The sequence below is a fragment of the Solanum stenotomum genome, chromosome 11, assembly GCF_019186545.1.
Source record: "Solanum stenotomum isolate F172 chromosome 11, ASM1918654v1, whole genome shotgun sequence".
Classification (NCBI taxonomy): domain Eukaryota; kingdom Viridiplantae; phylum Streptophyta; class Magnoliopsida; order Solanales; family Solanaceae; genus Solanum; species Solanum stenotomum.
Genome location: NC_064292.1, coordinates 18,839,669 through 18,859,119, shown reverse-complemented (window position 1 = coordinate 18,859,119; position 19,451 = coordinate 18,839,669).

Sequence of the window (19,451 nt, the reverse complement as noted above, 5' to 3'; positions counted from 1 at the left end):
GTAGATTTTTGTGTACTTATGTAGGGTATTTGAATGTAAGTGACTTGGGAAGAAACCATTTGATTCTAGGTGAATTAGTGCCAAAACTCGAAGAAGAAAATTCATCAGAATATTTTGGGGAGGGGCTGAGGCAGTGCGCCTCAGATACGCAAGGGGGGCTGGGGCAGTGCATTAACAATGCGCCACATTTGAGTCTCTGAAGTTTAGGGGCTGGCGCCCAGCGCTAGAATTACGCCAGAGTTGCTTTCCTCCACCTTATTTTCGTAGTTTGCTCTGTCTAGGTTCTATTCAAGTGTACCTTTACTCCCTTTTGATTCTAACTACTGTAAACTACATCTAAACATCGAGAGATCATTCATAACATAAATCATTACCCTTGAATTTATAATTTAAATTCAAGGTAGAGTTAAGAGTAAAGTCTTGAGAATTCTTTCGAGTAAGTTTGAGAATTTTTTTACAATCTTTTAAAACTTTTTTTAAGACTTTAGTACTTGATTTTGAGGATTAGGAGAGTTGAGTTTCATTTTTCAAAATGAATATATGGTAACTACGTATTCTCAATAGTAAATGGCTTCACAATTAAAATAAGAGGAAACATTGATTTCCAAATGAGTTCATGAGGAGTTTTTGAGTAAAATCTTTTTTAAGAAAAACTTTTGAGTAATAATCTCAAAGCTTGAGAATGAGGAAATATTTTTAAACATATGAGCTGAGTATATTTTTGGGAGTAGTATTGAGCACCGATATGGGGAACGAGTTCATACAACTCAAAGTCCTTATAAACCATGTAGCCAACGTGAGTAGAAAGAGTCATACTTTTTAGATGATTCCTTATTACTTTTTAAGAATAGCTTCGTGGATCCATGCAGTTGAGGATGTCTTTTACTACGGCAAGTTATAGGAAAGTTCTGGAAGCGTGGACGAGATGTTGTATCATCACATAGCTCATAGTGATGGTTGTCGATTAAAGTATATCCCAAATTGAGTTATTTTGTATTATTACATACAACTGAGTTATTATTGTATTTTTAAATACATTGAGTTGTTATCTACTATTTTTAATGCTTTATATAAACTGCATATTTATTGTTGTTTTTGTGATGTATTGAGTTGAGTATCCATGAGTTGAGGTTCAGTTGAGTAGAGTTGAGGCGAGTATGTTTCCTTCTTTAGAAGTTCAAGCTTTTATGTTATGTCCAGTGTTCCCATTACATGCTCGTACATTCAATATACTGTGGCCATTTGTCTCGCACCATTTCATGATGGAGATATAGGAGATCGAGGTCATCAACAGGCGTTTCATAGACACCATAGTAGTTCGAGTTAGCTTTGGTGAGCCTCCTTGCTGCCGGAGGATCTCTTATTTATTTCAATTATTTTAGTTTTGTTAGGATAATCGGGGTCTTGTCGGGACATCCCTCATAGTATTAGAGGCTTCTTGGATAGATAGTGGTATTTGAGGAATCTTTCTTTCATTTCCCTTGTTAATGTTTTAAAGACTATGAGTTGAACACTTGTGTTTATTTGAGTATTTTGAGTTAAATGCTTTATTTATGAGTTGAGTTGTTCGTGTAATTCTATTCAACTTAAGTAAGTCTTCCTCTGAGAGTAAATCCAGGCCAAGGGTTCACTTGGGGCCAACAATAGTTCTCAAGTGCCAACCATGTCCAGGGTGTACGTTCGTGGCGTGACAGCTCACTCAGAATTGGTGTAGTTCAAAATGAGAACCTTTTGTGATGTTTTTGGGAGTATATGTAGTTCCACAATGATTTTGTCTTGGTATAGGAATATTCTTTAGAGTAGACTGCCTTTTTTTCCACTCTTGCTAGCTGGGCTTGGAGTTGACTGGACACTATGATTATTTATGCTTAGAGGCTGATGTTCATGGTTCAAGGCCGTTATATCTAGTTTAAGTATAATGTTCAGGGTTTCAGGACATATTCCCATTCTGAGGATGATGTTTTACGGTTCGAGACTATTACCTCTAGTTAGAGGCTATCACATTGGGTTTGAGGCCCAACATAAACTTGTTAGCTTTTCTGTGTACCTATTGGCTTATGGGAGGTCTATTCAGATAATATTTAAACTGGCACATGAGTTTACCTTCAGGGATTAAACGGGGTCTAGTTGGGTTTAGTTTTAGTAGTACTTACATTTATCTTCGGTATACTCATGTATTTTCATTCTTTTCCCGCTTTGACCTTTGTTTTTGTCTGGATTCACTCATTTCTAATTGTATTCACTGTAACACCTCTGTCTTAGAAAGATCTCTTTTTAGAAAGAACTAAATTGAAAATAGCCAAATTGAGAATTTTGCGAGGTAGCCTTAAATTGTGAGTTTTGGGTTAACTTAAAATAACCATACTTTTAGATCAACATGAGTTAGATGGCCCTTAAGATATCAAATGAAAGCTCTTTGAATACTCTTTCCAACACCACTGATATTGCTAAATTTTGAGTTTGTATGACGGAGATATATCTGTTTCAGCTCAGCTTGTCTGATTAAGGAAAGTTCACTCGAATTAAAGAGGGGTATTTTGGTCTTTTACCTACCCCATTAGTTTTAAGCATTTTTTTGCCCAATTAGGGGTCTAAATTGATTTAGATCAGTTTTCACAATTCTAAAATACGCTTAGCGAGTGAAGTTCAAGAAGAGAGAAAGGGCAAAGTTCAAGCGTTCGTTCAAGATTCTAGCAATTTTCGAGGAATTTCTCCAGGGATTTGATCCTTACGAGGTATGTGAGCTTCCATAGTGTTGGGTTTGTTCGCCCTCACTCCAATAATATAATCCCTTACCCAAGAATTCATTCGTAAAGTTGATTTTTGAATTCTTTAGTTAAATTGATAAATTGAGGTCTTTGAAGTCCTAGAGATGAGAATTTTGCAAAATAGTTGAATTGTTTGATTAGTTCTTTGTGTGGGTTTCGCTGAAAATGTTCAAGGTTAGGAAAATGTGTGTATCTTGACCTTACATTTGCAGTGGGTATGAGTTGAATCGAGATTGAGAAGGAGAAGAAAAGATCGGGGAAATAATTGCGCCCAATTATGGGTCGCGGAGGTGCTTAAAATTTCAATCCCCAAATAATTACCCCATTTCCCCGTGGCAGAGAGGATACGGAGTCCTTTGCCTCTAAAATTATTTTGTGACCAAAAATTTAAATCCATGTCCGCGTCGCGCCAGTGTTCTTTAAATCGGGTCTTCACTCATTCGTATGATCAATTATCTTAACCTTCCTAAATCATTGAGAGGTCCTATATTCCAAAGTATAATTCTTGAATTCACATTTCAAATTCAAGATAGAGTTAAGGGTAAAGTTCAAGGGAGTTCTTTCAAGTCATTTTGAGAAGTCTTTTACAAACTTTTAAAACTTATTTTCAGCCTTGAGTACTTGAGTATGAGGATAAAGAGAGTTGAGTTTCATATTTTTCAAAATGAATATATGGAAAGTAAGTATTCCCAAGAGTAAATGGTTTACATTTAAATTGAGAGAAAACTTTGATTTCCAAATGAATTCTTTTGAGTAATAATCTCAAAGTTTGAGGATGAGGAAATGTTTTTAAACATATGAGCGTGAGTTATATTATTGGGAGAAGTATTGAGCACCGATATACGGACAAGTTGAGACAACTCAAAATCCTCATAAACCGTGTATGCCAACATGGGTAAAGGGTTGTACTTTTAAGATGATTCCTTATTTCTTTTAAGCATAACTTAGTGGATCAACTTAGTTGAGGATATCTTATACTCCCGCAAGTTATAGGACAGTTTTGGCAGCGTGGGTGAGATGTTGTATCATCACATAGCTCATACGGATGGTTGTCGGTTAAAGAATCTCCCAAATAAGAGTAAAAGTGTTATAATTTTATTTTAAATATATGGAGTTATTATCTACTTTTTTAAAAGCTTTCTATATAATGCATCTTTAGTGTTGCTTTAAATGAACTGAGTTGAGTACTTCTAAGTTTGAGTATCCTTGAGTTGAGTTGAGATGTGGTGAGTATGCTCTTTTCCTATATAGTTCAAGCTTATGATTGTGCTTTAGATTTCCCCTTACATGTTCGTTCATTCCATATACTGATGTCATTTGGCCTGCATCTTTTATGATGCAGATACGTGTAGACATGATTATGAACAGGCGCTTCGTTGCTACCACTTACCGTTCGAGTTAGCTTTGGTGAGCCTTCTTGCTTCTGTAGGATTCCATTTATGTCTTTTTGTTTTGTTAGGATGTCGTAGGTCTTATCCCAACTTCTATTATAGTTATTAGAGAATTCATGGATAGATAGTAGTGTTTTGAGGAGTCTTCATTTCCATTGTTAAATGTTTAAGACTTTAGTTGCCTCATTTGGCAAGTTGAATTATTGTTTCTAAATATTCTGATTTAAGTATTTGAGACATTCGAGTTGAGTTACATTTGAGGTTCATTTATTATTGAATAAGTCTTCCGCTGAGAGTTGAGCCAGGCCAAGGGTTCGCTTGGGGCCAACCATGGTTCTCAAGTGTCGGCCACGTCCAGGGTGTAGGCTTGGAGTATGACAAACTTTGTATCAGAGAACATAGTTCAAGAGTCCTAGGGTGTCTATAAAGTTGTGTCTATTGAGTCTTAGTTATCGGTGTGAAGCGCACCACATCTATAATTAGGAGGATGCAATATTTAAGAACTATCTCACTTTTTTCATACTCTTTTCGAGTGATAGAGTTCAACTCTACAAAATTTCTTTCTAATATTTGCTTGCACGTATCTTTCAGATCATGCCTCCACGAAGAGTGGTTGTCCTACTAGGAGGAATGATGATCCCCCAGGATTAAGGGGTCTCCAATGCACCAGAAGTGCAACCCTAAGGATAGGTCACTAATGCTGAGTTTTGGGATGCTATCTGGATGTTGAGTCATGTTGCGACCAACCAAGCTGGGTAATAGAGAGGGAATCGATAGGATGTGGCTGATACATCTAGGATCCGTGAGTTCTTGAGGATGGATCCTCTAGACTTCACCGGCTCAAGTGTCACTAAGGATTCAAAAAACTTTGTGGAAGAGTTTCAGAAAGTGTTTGAGATGATGTATGTTGCGAATGTTGAATGTGTGGAACTAGTTGTATACCAACTAAAGGGGCACTAATTATGAGCTGGTCTGTGTTCGAGAGTGCCTTCATGGGGTGTTTATTTCCCCGTGAGCTGAGAGAGGCAAAGGTAAGAAAATTCCCCTCCCTTAAGTAGGAATCCATGAGTGTGCATGAGTACAACCTTAAGTTCACTCAATTGTCCCGTTATGCTCCGGATATGGTTGCTGATATAAGGAGCAGGATGAGTTTCTTTGTGTCTGGGCTGTCTTGCTTGTCAAGACAACTATGTTTATAGCGGACATGGACATAACAAGGCTTATGATCCATGTGCAGGAGGTTGAGAAGGACAAGTTAAGAGATAGGGAAGAGTTCCGCAACAAAAAGTCTAAGACAATAGGTAATGAGTCTGGGCATCAGAAGAGTAATGTGAACCAGTCATCTTTTCAACAAAAGCAAAATGAACGTGCTCCATCATCTACTAGTGCACTTGCACCAAAGAACAGAGGTGAGTTTGGGAATCAGAACTCACAAAACTTCAGAGCTAGACTTTCACAATCTCAAGGTAGTGTGGCACAAGGACGTAATTGAACTCGTGCATATGCAAAGTGTGGTAGGAACAACCTAGGAGCGTGTCGTGATGACTCCACTGGTTGCTTCAAGTGTGGTCATAATGGTCACTTCATGAGAGAGTTCCCTAAGAATAGGAAGGGTAGTGGTAATGGAGGCAATAGAGCCCAATTATCTTCAGTGGCTCCGCTAAACTAAGTTGCACCTAGAGGAGGTACTTTAGGGACATGCAGAGGAGCGAATCGTCTGTATGTTATTACCAGTCTCCAAAAGCAACATAATTCACCTGATGTTATCACTGGTATGATCAAAGTCTGTACTTTTGAGGTATATGCATTTCTTGATCCATGAGAGTATATCTTTTTTTACTCCATATATTGCTATGAATTTTCTTTTTCTTCCCGAGCAACTTCTTGAGCCCTTCACTGTTTCCACACCTGTTGGTGAGTCTATTCTAGCCGAGAGAGTTTGTCGTAATTCTACCATTTCTGTCAATCACAAGGACACCATGGCTAACTTAGTCGAGTTAGATATGGTGGACTTTGATGTTATTATAGGCATGGACTGGCTTCATGCTTTTTATGCATAAGTTGATTGTAGAACTCGAGTAGTTAAATTTCAATTTCCTAATGACCCAGTTATAGAGTAGAGGAGTAGTTCAGCAGTGCCTAAGGGTCGTTTTATTTTGTACCTTAAGGCCAGAAATTTAATTTCTAGGGGGTAGATCTATCACTTAGTCCGAGTTAATGACTCTAGTGTTAAGACACCACCTATTAAGTCAGTTCTAGTTGTGAGTGAAGTTCCAGAGGTCTTTCTAGATGATCTTCCCAGAGTCCCTCCAGGGAGAGAAATAGACTTTAGTATAGATATGCTTCCTGATACTCGTCCTATCTCTATTCCGCCATATAGAATGTCTCCCGTTGAATTGAAAGAGTTAGAAGAGCAGTTGAATGACCTTCTTGATAAAGGTTTTATTCGACCAAATGTCTCACCTTGGCGCGCTCCTATCTTATTAGTGAGGAAGAAATATGGTTCTTTTTTAATATGTATTGATTACCGTCAATTGAACAAGGTTACTATAAAGAATAAGTATCCCCTTTCGAGAATTGAGGATCTTTTCGATCAACTTTAGGGTGCCACCAATTTTTCTAAGGTAAACCTTAGACCTGGCTATCATTAGTTGACAGCATTGGAGAATGATATTCCAAAGACAACATTCAGGACCCGCTATGGTCATTATGAGTTTCTGGTTATGTCTTTTGGCTTAGCTAATGCTCCTGCAGCGTTCATGGACCTTATGAATAGAGTGTTTAAGCTCTATCTTGATATGTTTGTTATCTTATTCATTGATGACATTCTAATTTATTTGAGAAATGAAGAGGATCATGCTAGTCATCTCAAAGTAGTTCTTCCTCAGAGAGTTGTATGCCAATATTTTCAAGTGTGAGTTTTGGCTTGAGCCTGTGGCATTCTTAGGCCATATTATTTCTTGTGATGGGATTCGAGTTGACACTCAGAAGATTGTGGCAGTGCAGAACTGGCCCAGACCCACATCTCCAACTGATATTAGGAGTTTCTTGAGGTTCATCTATTTCATCCTTTTTGACAAAGTTGACTCATAAGATAGCGGGGTTTCAATGGTATGAAGCTTGTGAGAAAAGCCTTACGCAATTGATAACGTGGTTGACTACTATCCCAGGGTTGACCTTATCGGAGGGTACACAAGGCTTTGTTGTGTATTGTGATAGGCCGAGAGTTAGACTGGGTTGTGTATTGATGCAAAATGACAAGGTTATAACTTATGCCTCCAAAAATCTTATGATCCACGAGAAACATTACCCAACCCATGATCTAGAGTTTACTGCTGTAGTGATCACTTTGAAAATATGACGTCACTATCTTTATGGTGTGGATGTTGATGTGTTCACCGATCAAAAGAGTCTGCACTATGTATTCAGTTAGAAACAGCTTAATTTCAAACAGAGAATGTGGTTGGAGTTGCTCAAGGATTATGACATTAGTATTCGCTATCACCCAAAAAAGGCTAATGTTGTGGTTGATTCCTTGAGTAGGTTGTCTATGGGCAGTACTTCCCATGTTGAAGAAGGCAAGAAAGAGTTAGCCAAAGACGTGCACATATTTGCATGATTGGGAGTCTGGTTAATGGATTCCAATGAAGTAGGAGTAGTGGTGATGAATGGGGTTGAATAATTATTAGTGTTTGAAGTGAAAGAGACACAAGACCAATACCCTGTTTTGCTTGAATTGAAGGGTAATGTCCATAAGCAGAAAGTGATGGCTTATGAACAAGGGGGAGATGGTGTATTGAGATATCATAGTAGATTGTGTGTACCAAAGGTGGATGACTCCAAAAAATGATCATGGAGGAAGCTTATAGCTCCAGATACTCTATTCATCTGGGTTCCACAAAGATGTATCGTAACTTGAATGAACTCTATTGGTGGAGTAGTATGAAGAGGTGTATTGTAAAGTTCGTTGCTAAGTGCCCGAATTGCCAACAAAGCAAGGTAGAGCACCAGAGGCCCAATGGTATGGCTTAGAACATAGAACATCTAAAATGGAAGTGGGAAATGATCAATATGGATTTCATTTATGGTTTTTTGCAGTCTCACAGGCAGTATATTTCTATTTGGGTGATTGTAGACCAAATGACTAAATCAACCCATTCTTTGCCGGTAGTCAGACTTAAAGGAGTTCTGGTATCCATTATTTCAGATAGAAGTGCGCAATTCACCGCATAATTTTGGAAGTCTTTCCAGAAAGGTTTGGGTTCGAAGGTGAACCTTAGTACTGCTTTCCATCCCCNTCTAAAATGGAAGTGGGAAATGATCAATATGGATTTCATTATGGTTTTTCGCAGTCTCACAGGCAGTATAATTCTATTTGGGTGATTGTAGACCGAATGACTAAATCAACCCATTCTTTGCCGGTAGTCAGACTTAAAGGAGTTTCGGTATCCATTATTTCGGATAGAGGTGCGCAATTCACCTCATAATTTTGGAAGTCTTTCCAGAAAGGTTTGGGTTCGAAGGTGAACCTTAGTACTGCTTTCCATCCCCAGACTGAAGGTCAAGTAGACCGCACAATTCAGACTTTAGAGGATATGTTGAGGACGTGCATGATCGATTTCAAGGGTAATTGGGATGATCACTTACCTCTCATTGAGTTTGCTTACAACAACAGTTATTACTCTAGTATTCAGATGGATCCTTTTGAGGCTCTATATGGGAGAAAATGTAGATCTCCTATTATATGGTTTGAGGTTGGTGAAGTTAGGTTGATAGGATCAAACTTGGTTCATCAAGCTATGGAGAAAGTGAAGATCATTCAAGAAAGGTTGAAAAGAGCATAAAGTCGTCAGAAATCCTATACCGATGTTAGGAGAAAAGACTTAAGTTTGAGGTGGACGATTGGGCTTATTTGAATGTTTCACCCATGAAGGGTGTTATGAGGTTTGGCAAGAAGGGGAAGCTTAGTCCCTGGTATATTGGTCCTTATAGGATATCCAAGAGGGTCGACAATGTAGCTTATAAGTTGGAGCTACCGCTAGAATTAGAAGTAGTCCATCCGGTATTCCACATTTCAATGTTAAAGAAGTGTATGGGTGATCCTTCACTTATTATAGCTAATAAAAATATCGGTATGAAGGACAACCTATCTTATGAGGAGATACCTGTTGAAATACTTGATCATCAGGTTCGCAAGTTGAGAACCAAAGAGGTAGCATCAGTCAAGGTCTTATGGAGAAACCAATTTATTGAGGAAGCTACATGGGAGGCTGAGGAGGATATTAAGAAGAGATACCCACATCTCTTTTATTTTGGAGAAATTCCAGACCAAGATAGTGACTTTTCGAAAAACACTCTTTAAATTTATATGATATGTTGTGTTAATTTGCATGTTGGGTGTTTGAACTGGGTGTTAGAAGTTGCCACCCTTAGTTCTTTTAGAGTGATCTCATTCAAGGACGAATGTTCCCAAGGGGAGATATTGTAACACCACGGTCTTAGAAAGAGCTTTGTTTAGAAAGAACTAAATTGGAAAGAGTCAAATTGAGAATTTTGCAAGGTAGCCTTAAATTGTGAGTTGTGGGTGAACTTAAAATAACCATAACTTTCAGAGCAGGACGATTTAGGTGTCCCATAAGATATCAAATGAAATAACTTTGAATCCTCTTTTCAATGCCACCGAGTTTGCTAAATTTTGAAATCGGATGAGGGAGATATGCATGTTTGAGTTGAGTTTATCAGATTAAGGAAAGTTCATCCGAATTAAAGGGGTATTTTGATCTTTTCCTTACCTCATTAGTTTTAAGCATTTTTTTCACCCAAATAGGAGTCTAAACTGATTTAGATCAATTTTTACAAATCTAAAATATGCTTAGGGTTTTAGAGAGAAGTTCAAGAGGAGTGAAAGGAGAAAGTTCAAGCGTTGTTCAAGATTCTTGTAATTTTCGAGGAGTTGCTAAGGATTTGATCCTTATGAGGTATGCAAGCTTCCATAGTGTTGGGTTTTGTTCTTCCTCACTCCAATCATGTATTCTTTTGCCCTCAAATTCATTCTTGAAGTTGATTTTTGAGTTCTCGAGAAGTTCTTGAGTTAAATTGATAATTGACATCTTAGAAGTCCTAGAGGTGAGGGTTTTGCGAAATAGTTGAGTTATTTGACTAGTTCTTTTTGTGGGTTTCGCTGAATATGATATGGGTTATGAGAATTTGTGTATTTGGACCTTAGATTTGCAGTGAGTATGAGTTAAATCGAGATTGGAGAAGAGAAGAAAATAGCACTGAGGCGCTTAGAATTTCAATCTCTAGATAATTACCTCCTCTCCGTGTCGCGGAGAGGATAAAAAGTCCTCTGCCTCAAAAATTAGTCGTGACCAAAAATTTAATTCCCTCTTCGTGTCGCGCCACTGTTCTTTGAATTAGGTCTTCACTCATTTGTATGATCAACTATCTTAACCTTCCTAAATCATTGAGAGGTCCTACATTCCAGAGCATAAGTGTTGAATTCACATTTCAAATTCAAGATAGAGTTAAGAATAAAGTTCAAGGGAGTTCTTTCGAGTCATTTTTAGACGTCTTTTACAAACTTTTTAAACTTGTTTTAAGACTTGGGTACTTGAGTATGAGGATTAGGAGAGTTGAGTTTCATTTTTCCAAAATGAATATATGGGAACTAAGTATTCCCAAAAGTAAATGTTTTACATTTAAAATGAGAGGAAACTTTGATTTCCAAATGAGTTATGAAGAGTTTTTTAGCACCGTCTCTTTAAGAGAACCCTTTTGAGTGATAATCTCTAAATTTGAGGATGACGAAATCTTTTTAATCATATGAGCATGAGTTATATTATTTGGAGTAGTATTGACTATCGATATGGGGACGAGTTCAGACAACTCAAAGTCGTCATAAACCATATATGCCAATATGGGTAAAGGGTCATACTTTTTAGATGATTCCTTATTGCTTTTAAGCATAGCTTAGTGGATCCACTTAGTTGAGGATGTCTTATACTCCAGTAAGGTATAGGACTGGCAGCGTGGGCTAGACGTTGTATCATCACATAGCTCATAGTAATAGTTTTGGGTTAGAAAATCTCCCAAATAAGAGTAAAAGAATTATTATTGTATTTTAAATACATTGAGTTATTATCTACTTTTTAAAAAGTTTTCTTTATAATGTATCTTTATTGTTGCTTTATACTGAACTGAGTTGAGTACTTCTGAGTTTGAGCATCCTTGAGTTGAGTTGAGTTGAGATGAGGTGAGTATGTTCTTTTTTTTTACAATTCAAGCTTACGTTTGTGCTTTAGAGTTCTCCTTACATGCTCGAACATTCCATGTACTGGCGCCATTTGGCCTGCATCTTTTATGATGATGATACAGGTAACCAGGGTTATCAACAGACACTTCGTTGATATCACTTGCAGTTCGAGTTAGGTTAGGTGAGCCTCCTTTCTTCTGGAGGATTCCATTTATATCTTTAAGTTTTGTTACGATGTCGTAGGTCTTGTCATGACTTCCATTATAGTTATTAGGGGCTTCATAGATAGATAGTAGTGTTTGGATGAGTCTTTTCATTTCCATTGTTAAATGTTTAAGACTTGAGTTGCCTCTTTTGGTCAGTTGAATGTTTATTTCTAAATATTTTGATTTAAGTATTTGAGACAGCCGAGTTGAGTTACATTTGAGGTTCACTTATTGTTGATTAAGTCTTCTGCTGAAAGTTCCGCCTAGCCAAGGGTTCGCTTGGGGTCAGCAATGGTTCTCGAGTGTCGGTCATGTCCAAGGTGTAGGCTCAGGGTGTGATATTTACCTTTCTTGCTCAGTGGATCTATGATGCTTACTGAGTCCTTTGTTTTTGTACTTATGCTATATTGTGCATCTTTTTGGTGATATAAGTCCTAGTACCTGCTATTAGCGATGATCGTTCGTTCCATATTTTGTAGCTTGTGGATATAGGAGATGAGAGTGAGAACTTGGCGTCCTAGACCAACATGTCTCCTTATGTGCTTATGTTAGCTAGTTTTTTGCCTTTGATGCATCTTGTTGTGGTCCACTTTTGGGACTTGTATTTTTTTCTTATTATACAGCTTTATACTTGTGACTTGCCTGTTTTGGGAGGGTTCCAATTGGATATAATTTTTGGTTTGCTTCCATTTCTATCTTTTCTTTTGTTTGTGTTATTTTTGTTTTTCTCTATCCTTGTACTCATTACTTGTCATTCTAGGTACGCGTTGTCTTACATACTAGCGGGTTATACTAAGTGCTATCATGCCTCGAGGGATCGAGTCATGACAAAAAGTTTTTGTTGTAAATAATTTAGACTTTTTGTTTTTCAACATCTAAATATATAAAAGTAGTTTTTGTTTAAAAATTAATCAATGTGAAATTCAAATAAAACATAAATTGATCTAAAACTTATCAATAAAATATTTTCAAAACTTGATATGACAATTGATAGTAGTTATGACTAAGTGTGTGCTAATTTGGGATGGTGTTGGCTGATGATGATGTAGGGTGTGGGTACTATCTTCTGGTATAGTAGTTTGCAATAGTAATTAGTTATGGTGGTTGGTAGTGATAGTTGAATTTGTAGTAAAATGATACTGATAGCTAATGATGGTGGTGAATGATAATGACAGTTAGCTATATATAATGATGGTAATAATTAATAGGTATTAGTGGATGCACTAATTGTTGGTGATGATTAGAAATGATGATTAATGATGACGATGATGGATTTTGTTTAATGATGATTCAAGAAACTTACTATGGGCAAAAACAATAAAATTAACGACTCTTAAAATATATAGTAATAGTTTGAAAAAAAATTCTTATCAATACGCATATACACATGTATTTTTTTATTTGCTTAAGTTATTTGTTCATCAATCTAAATATAAAATATTTCTCAAACTAAAATTTCATAAGTCATTTCGTTTACATTTACTGTCCGAATATTATATTCTTTTTGTCTCTCATGCATTGAAAATGTATTGATATTCATTCGAAAACTTGAGAAGTTGATATCCTTTATGTAATTGTTACAAGTAAAAATTACCTAATTATAATATATATTGAGGACCTTTAAAGTTAATTAAAGTCCGTAGAATCTTAGTAGCTCAGTTGATTCGCTACTTGAACTCCCACCTTGTTTGTGGGGGGAAAACTTCTTCTACGTTTTCTAAATTTCCACGTTTTTATTTTATTTTGATTTTAATTAAAATTAACTTTTTGTATCCACCGTTATCATCATTTTTTGTCTTTCTTTATTTCGTTTAGTTAATTGGTTTACAGATTATATATATGAGTAATATACATGATGCTTAACAAATAACAATTGATGATGATTTTCCACTTTTGATAATTTCTCATGTTTTTCTTTCACTTCTAATTTTTGATCGAGAAATTGGACAAAACAGTGTCAGCGAATGTTGCATAAAGATAAAAGATATATATCTTTATTAATTGACGTAATACACGTGCTAAACACGTACACGAAAATAATATAAAATAATAAGCATGAAAATTTAAGATGTCGTAAGTTTTTTTTTTTGCTTCCTCTTAAATTACTCTTTTGTTAATTTAAGTTGTTTATAATTTTATTTATATAAATATAAAAAGAGAAATGGAATGAAAAAAAAAAGATCAAATAAATGTATAATAATCGATGAGATCAAATTTCCTATTATTATTTTATTTTTTGGCACTTGCCTTTTTCTTTTCATTTGTTTTTCTTAAGCATCTAATTATTTAATTTTCTATTCAACTTCAAAATTTTAATAATTAAAATATTATTTGTAAAAATGAAGAAGGGACAATATAGAACACTTGCAACAACATTGATGACACAAAAGTAACATTGCCAAATTATTTTATTATATTTTGTGAATTCAATAATTATTATTTTTATTTAAACCGTAACAAAATAAGTGTTATCAATATAGGAATATTGATTGACAAATACATCAATATTAAATCATTAGAGGTAAAAACAAAATGTGTAAAAGAACTTTTTGATATTGAATTGAAAAAGACCATGAATCATATTATAACAATAACATATATAGTCAAAGGTGAAAGAAGGGTTAAATGTATATATATAGTCAGTCAAAGATATGAATATAGAATGTACGCAAGATAAGAATATATATATATATATATATACTAGTTCTCGAATAAGTGTGTTGCACATGTATCTTATGCTAATTAGTATTAATATTCTAAAATAGTAAAAATAATATTGAAGTATATATGTGATAAAAATTGTAGGAGAAAAATATAAGTGTGAATTGATCTTAGTAGCTCAGTTTGTTGGCTACTTGAACTCTCACCTTGTTGGTGAGGGCATAGACTTCTTCTACGTTTTCTACATTTCTATGTTTTCTTTTTATTTTAATTTTAATTCAAAACAACTTTTTGCATCCTCCATCATATTCATTTTTTGTATTTATTTATTCATGTTAGTTAGTAAATTTAAAGATTATTTATGAATTATACACATGCTTAACAATGGACAATGATTCTCCACTTTTGATAATTTCTCATATTTTTCTTTTGGTTAAATTTTTTGTTGATAAAATGGATGAAACAAGCATGTTGTCACGGAATGTTGCTAAAAAATTAAAGGTTTATATCTTTATTGATTGATGTAATACACACGTGCAATGTACATGCACTAAACTTGTATAAATAATGAGCATCGAAACTTAAGATGTCTTATTTTATTTTTTCCTCAAAAATACCTTGTTTGTTATTTTAAGGTATTTTTGTAAGATTATTTATATAAGTAGAAAAAAGAAATTGAATGAAACAAATAAAATATCAAATAAATGTAGATATTGATGAGATCAAAATTCCTAGTATCTTTTTCTTTTTTTGGCACTTGCCCTTTTCTTTTCATTTACTTTCTTTAGTGCATAATTATTTAATTTTCTATAAAACTTCAAAATTTAAATTTTTAAGATATTATTTGAAAAAAGAGGAAGAGAGAAGATATAACACTTGCAATAACATTAATGACACAATAAAAATATAAAAGTAACAGTACAAAATTATTTCATTATATTTTGGGAATTCAATAAAAATTATTATTATTATGATGTCCGTAAATAAGTGTTATCTATATAGGAATATTGAATGAAAATACATAAATATTTAATCAATAGTGGTAAAATTTAAATAACTAAAGAAAACATTTTGATATTGAATGGTAAAAGTCAATTAATCACATTATAACAATAACAAATCTAGTCAAAGGTCAAAGAAGGGTTCAATGCGTGTGTATATATATATTGTCACGCCCCGAGCCTACACCCTGGGAGAGACTGACACTCGGGAACCATTGATGACCCCAAGCGAACCATTGGCCTGGCATAACTCATAGCGGAAGACCTAAATAACAGGAAACAGTCTTAAAGGACAACTCATGCAAAATCATACAGAAATATTAAACTAGCCAAAATGGCAACTCAAGTTTTACCGTATACAACTGAAAACGGAAAGACTAAAGAACTATAACTACTCGTCTATGAAGCCTCTAAAATAAAGAGGGATGTCGGGACAACATCCCCGATCATCCTAACAACTAAAATACTAAAACAAATGATAAAAGGAGTCATCCGGATAGCAAAGAGGCTCACCAACTGACTCAAAGTGCTCAACTGGATCAACGAGGAGTTGGATGTTGATCCTGGTTACCTGTGTCTGCATNACTATAACTACTCGTCTATTAAGCCTCTAAAACAAAGAGGGATGTCGGGACAAAATCCCCGATCATCCTAACAACTAAAATACTAAAACAAATGATAAAAGGAGTCCTCCGGATAGCAAAGAGGCTCACCAACTGACTCAAAGTGCTCAACTGGATCAACGAGGAGTTGGATGTTGATCCTGGTTACCTGTGTCTGCATCATGAAACGATGCAGGCCAAATGGCGTCAGTACACTGAATGTATGAGTATGCGAGGGGAATGCTAAAATAAGACATAAGCTTGAAAAGAATCTGAAGAGAACACTTACCTTAGATTTACTCAACTCATGAATACTCAACGCAAATGCAAAGTGAAAACAACAATAAGGGTGCAGTTTATACAAAGCATTTAAAACAGTAGATGACAACTCAATGTATTAAAAAGATACAATAGCAACTCAATTTACATATAAAGTAATATAATATTGTAGGAGTTTCTCTAACCGACAATCACCACTAATAGCCCAAGTGGTGATACAGCGTCTCGCCCACGCTGCCAGGACTGTCCTATACTTTGCCATCATATAGAATGCCTCAACTAAGTGGATCCACTAGTCTATGCTAAAAAGAACTAAGGAATCATCTAAAAAGTATGATCTTTTCTACCCATGATGGCTACATCGTTTATGGGGACTTTAGTTATTATGAACTCATTCCCATATCAGTGCTCATTACATATACTCAGCTCATATGTTTTAAAAACGAAAGTATTTCTGTGATTTGAGATAATTACTTAAAAACTAGCTCAAAGGCTCTTTTGGAAATCGGTGTTTCCTTTCTTGCTCAAATATGAAAACATTTTAACTCTTGGAAATACTTAATTCCCGTATAATATTTTGAAGAAATGAACTTTGATCTTACTCTTTACTCAACTCAAAACTCAAGTCTTAAAACAAAGTTAAAATGTTTGTAAAAGACTTTTGGCTTGACTCTTGTGTTCTCTTGACTTACTCTCAACATTCCTTGAATTGAATTATTGATTCAAGGTTCATGATCTCATGTTTATGGATGATTTCATGATGTTTAGACGTACCTTAGAGTGTAGGAATCAACTACGAAACATAGGTACGTTTCCAGGTAACTAGTACGGAAAGAAGTGAGAAAAGGTAGAAGAACTGGCGTCCCGGCGCTCTAAGAGGCGCGGGGCGCTAGAGCCCGAACTTCAGAGAGATGGGTTGGGGTGTTGTGGCTGGCGTGGCGCCCCATATCCCAAACTTCAGACTCTGAGTGGGGCGCTTTGGGAGGCGCGACACCCCAAGCCCTTGCCCAGAAATTCACTGTTTTTTCTTCTTCGCTTTTCAACTCTAAACCCCCCCAAATTCAGTTAGTTCTTTCCCCAAACACCTAGAATCAACTATATCATCAATATATGCAAGATTCAACTCGAAATCACACCTAATTTCCTGAATCAAACTCAAGAAACTTCAACAACAAGAACCCACAAGATTTCAAACCAATTATCATCAAGAACTCATAATATTTTCTTTCAAAACGACACCTTCGCTGAATTGAATCATGATTGGTGTGTGGGTGAACTAACCCAATGCTATGTGATCTCACATACCTCGTAGGGATTACCCCTTGACGAAATCCACGACCTTAGCTTCAAAATTTGGCGATTCTTGCTCCTTCTCCTCTTTTCTCCTCTTCTTTGCTCTTTTCTCAAAACCTTAACCCTTTTTCCAAAAGCATAAACTGACCAAGTTCAGTTTAGAGCCCAATTAAACTCCTATAAACGAAATAAAATATAAGGAAAAGACCAAAATACCCTTCCAAAATCCGGTTTTGACTTTCTTTATCTAGACAGCCCAACTTCGAATGGGCATATCTCACTCACACGAACTCGGAATTGAGGAAACTCGGTAGCGTTGGAAAGATAATTCCAAGATATTTTCTACGATATCAATTAGATCAGCTAACTCATCATTATATAGGAGTTATGGTCGTTTGAAGTTGACCCAAAACTCAAACTTAACGTCATCTTGTCAAATTTTCCAAATTTTCATTCTTTCCAAAAATGACTCTTTCTAATTCTAGCTCTTTCTAGTTGCGGGATGTTACAATATCTCCCCCTTGAGAAAATTCACCCTCGATTGAGATCAATCTTAGTAGGCTAAGGGCGTAATATCTAACATTCAGTTCAAACACCCAACAAGCAAAAATGCAAATACAATATGCCAATTTAAAAATATAAATGCCAAGAAAAGGATTAGTACCTTAATTTGGAAATTCTCCGGATTNAAATTCACCCTCGATTGAGATTAATCTTAGTAGGCTAAGGGTGTAACATCTAACATTCAGTTCAAACACCCAACAAGCAAAAATGCAAATACAATATGCCAATTTAAAAATATAAATGCCAAGAAAAGGATTAGTACCTTAATTTGGAAATTCTCCGGATTGGAAAAGATGTGGATATCTCTTCATCATATCCTCCTCAGCTTCCCAAGTAGCTTCCTCAACAAACTGACTTTTCCAAAGAACTTTGACTGATGCTACTTCCTTAGTCCTCAACTTGTAAACTTGGAGATCTAAAATCTGAATAGGAATCTCTTCATAAGATAAGCTATCATTGATACCACTATCTTCAATTGGAATGATTAATGAAGGATCGCCAATACACTTCTTCAACATTGAGATGTGAAATACCGGATAAACCACTGCTAATTCTTGTGGTAGCTCCAACTCATAAGATACATTTCCAACCCTTTGGGATATTCAGTAAGGGCCAATATACCAGGGACTAAGTTTCCCCTTCTTACCAAATCTCATAACACCTTTCATGGGTGAAACTTTCAAGTAGACCCAATCATCTACTTCAAACTCTAACTCCCTTATCCTAACATCAGTGTACAATTTCTAACGACTCTGCGTTGTTTTCAACCTCTCTTGAATCACTTTCACCTTCTTCATAGCTTGATGAACTAGGTCTGGTCCTACCAACCCAGCTTCACCAACTTCAAACCATCTAATAGGAGATTTGCATCTTCTTCCATAAAGAGCTTCGTAGAAAGCCATTTGGATGCTAGAGTAGTAACTATTATTATAAGCAAACTCAATGAGAGGTAGGTGATCATCCCAATTACCTTTGAAGTCAATCACGCAAGCCCTCAATATATCCTCCAAGTTCTGAATAGTGCGCTCTGCTTGACCATATGTATGAGGATGAAAAGCAGTACTTAAGTTTACCTTTAAACCCAAGCCGTTCTGAAAGGACTTTCAGAACTGTGCAGTAAATTGGGGGCATCTCTATCAGAAATAATGGAGACCGAAACCCCATAAAGTCTGACTACTTCTTGAATATACATCTTAGCATAATCCTCTACTGAGTAGGTAGTCTTTACTGGCAAAAAGTGGGCTAATTTTATCATTCTATCAACACACAACCCAAACCAACTCTAGACGCATCACAATACACAACAAAACCTTAAGTACCTTCTAGTAAGGTCAATACTGGGACAGTAGTCAATCTCTTTTTCAATTCCTGAAAGCTTTTCTCACAAGCTTCAGACCATTGAAACTTCACTGTTTTCTGAGTCAACTTGGT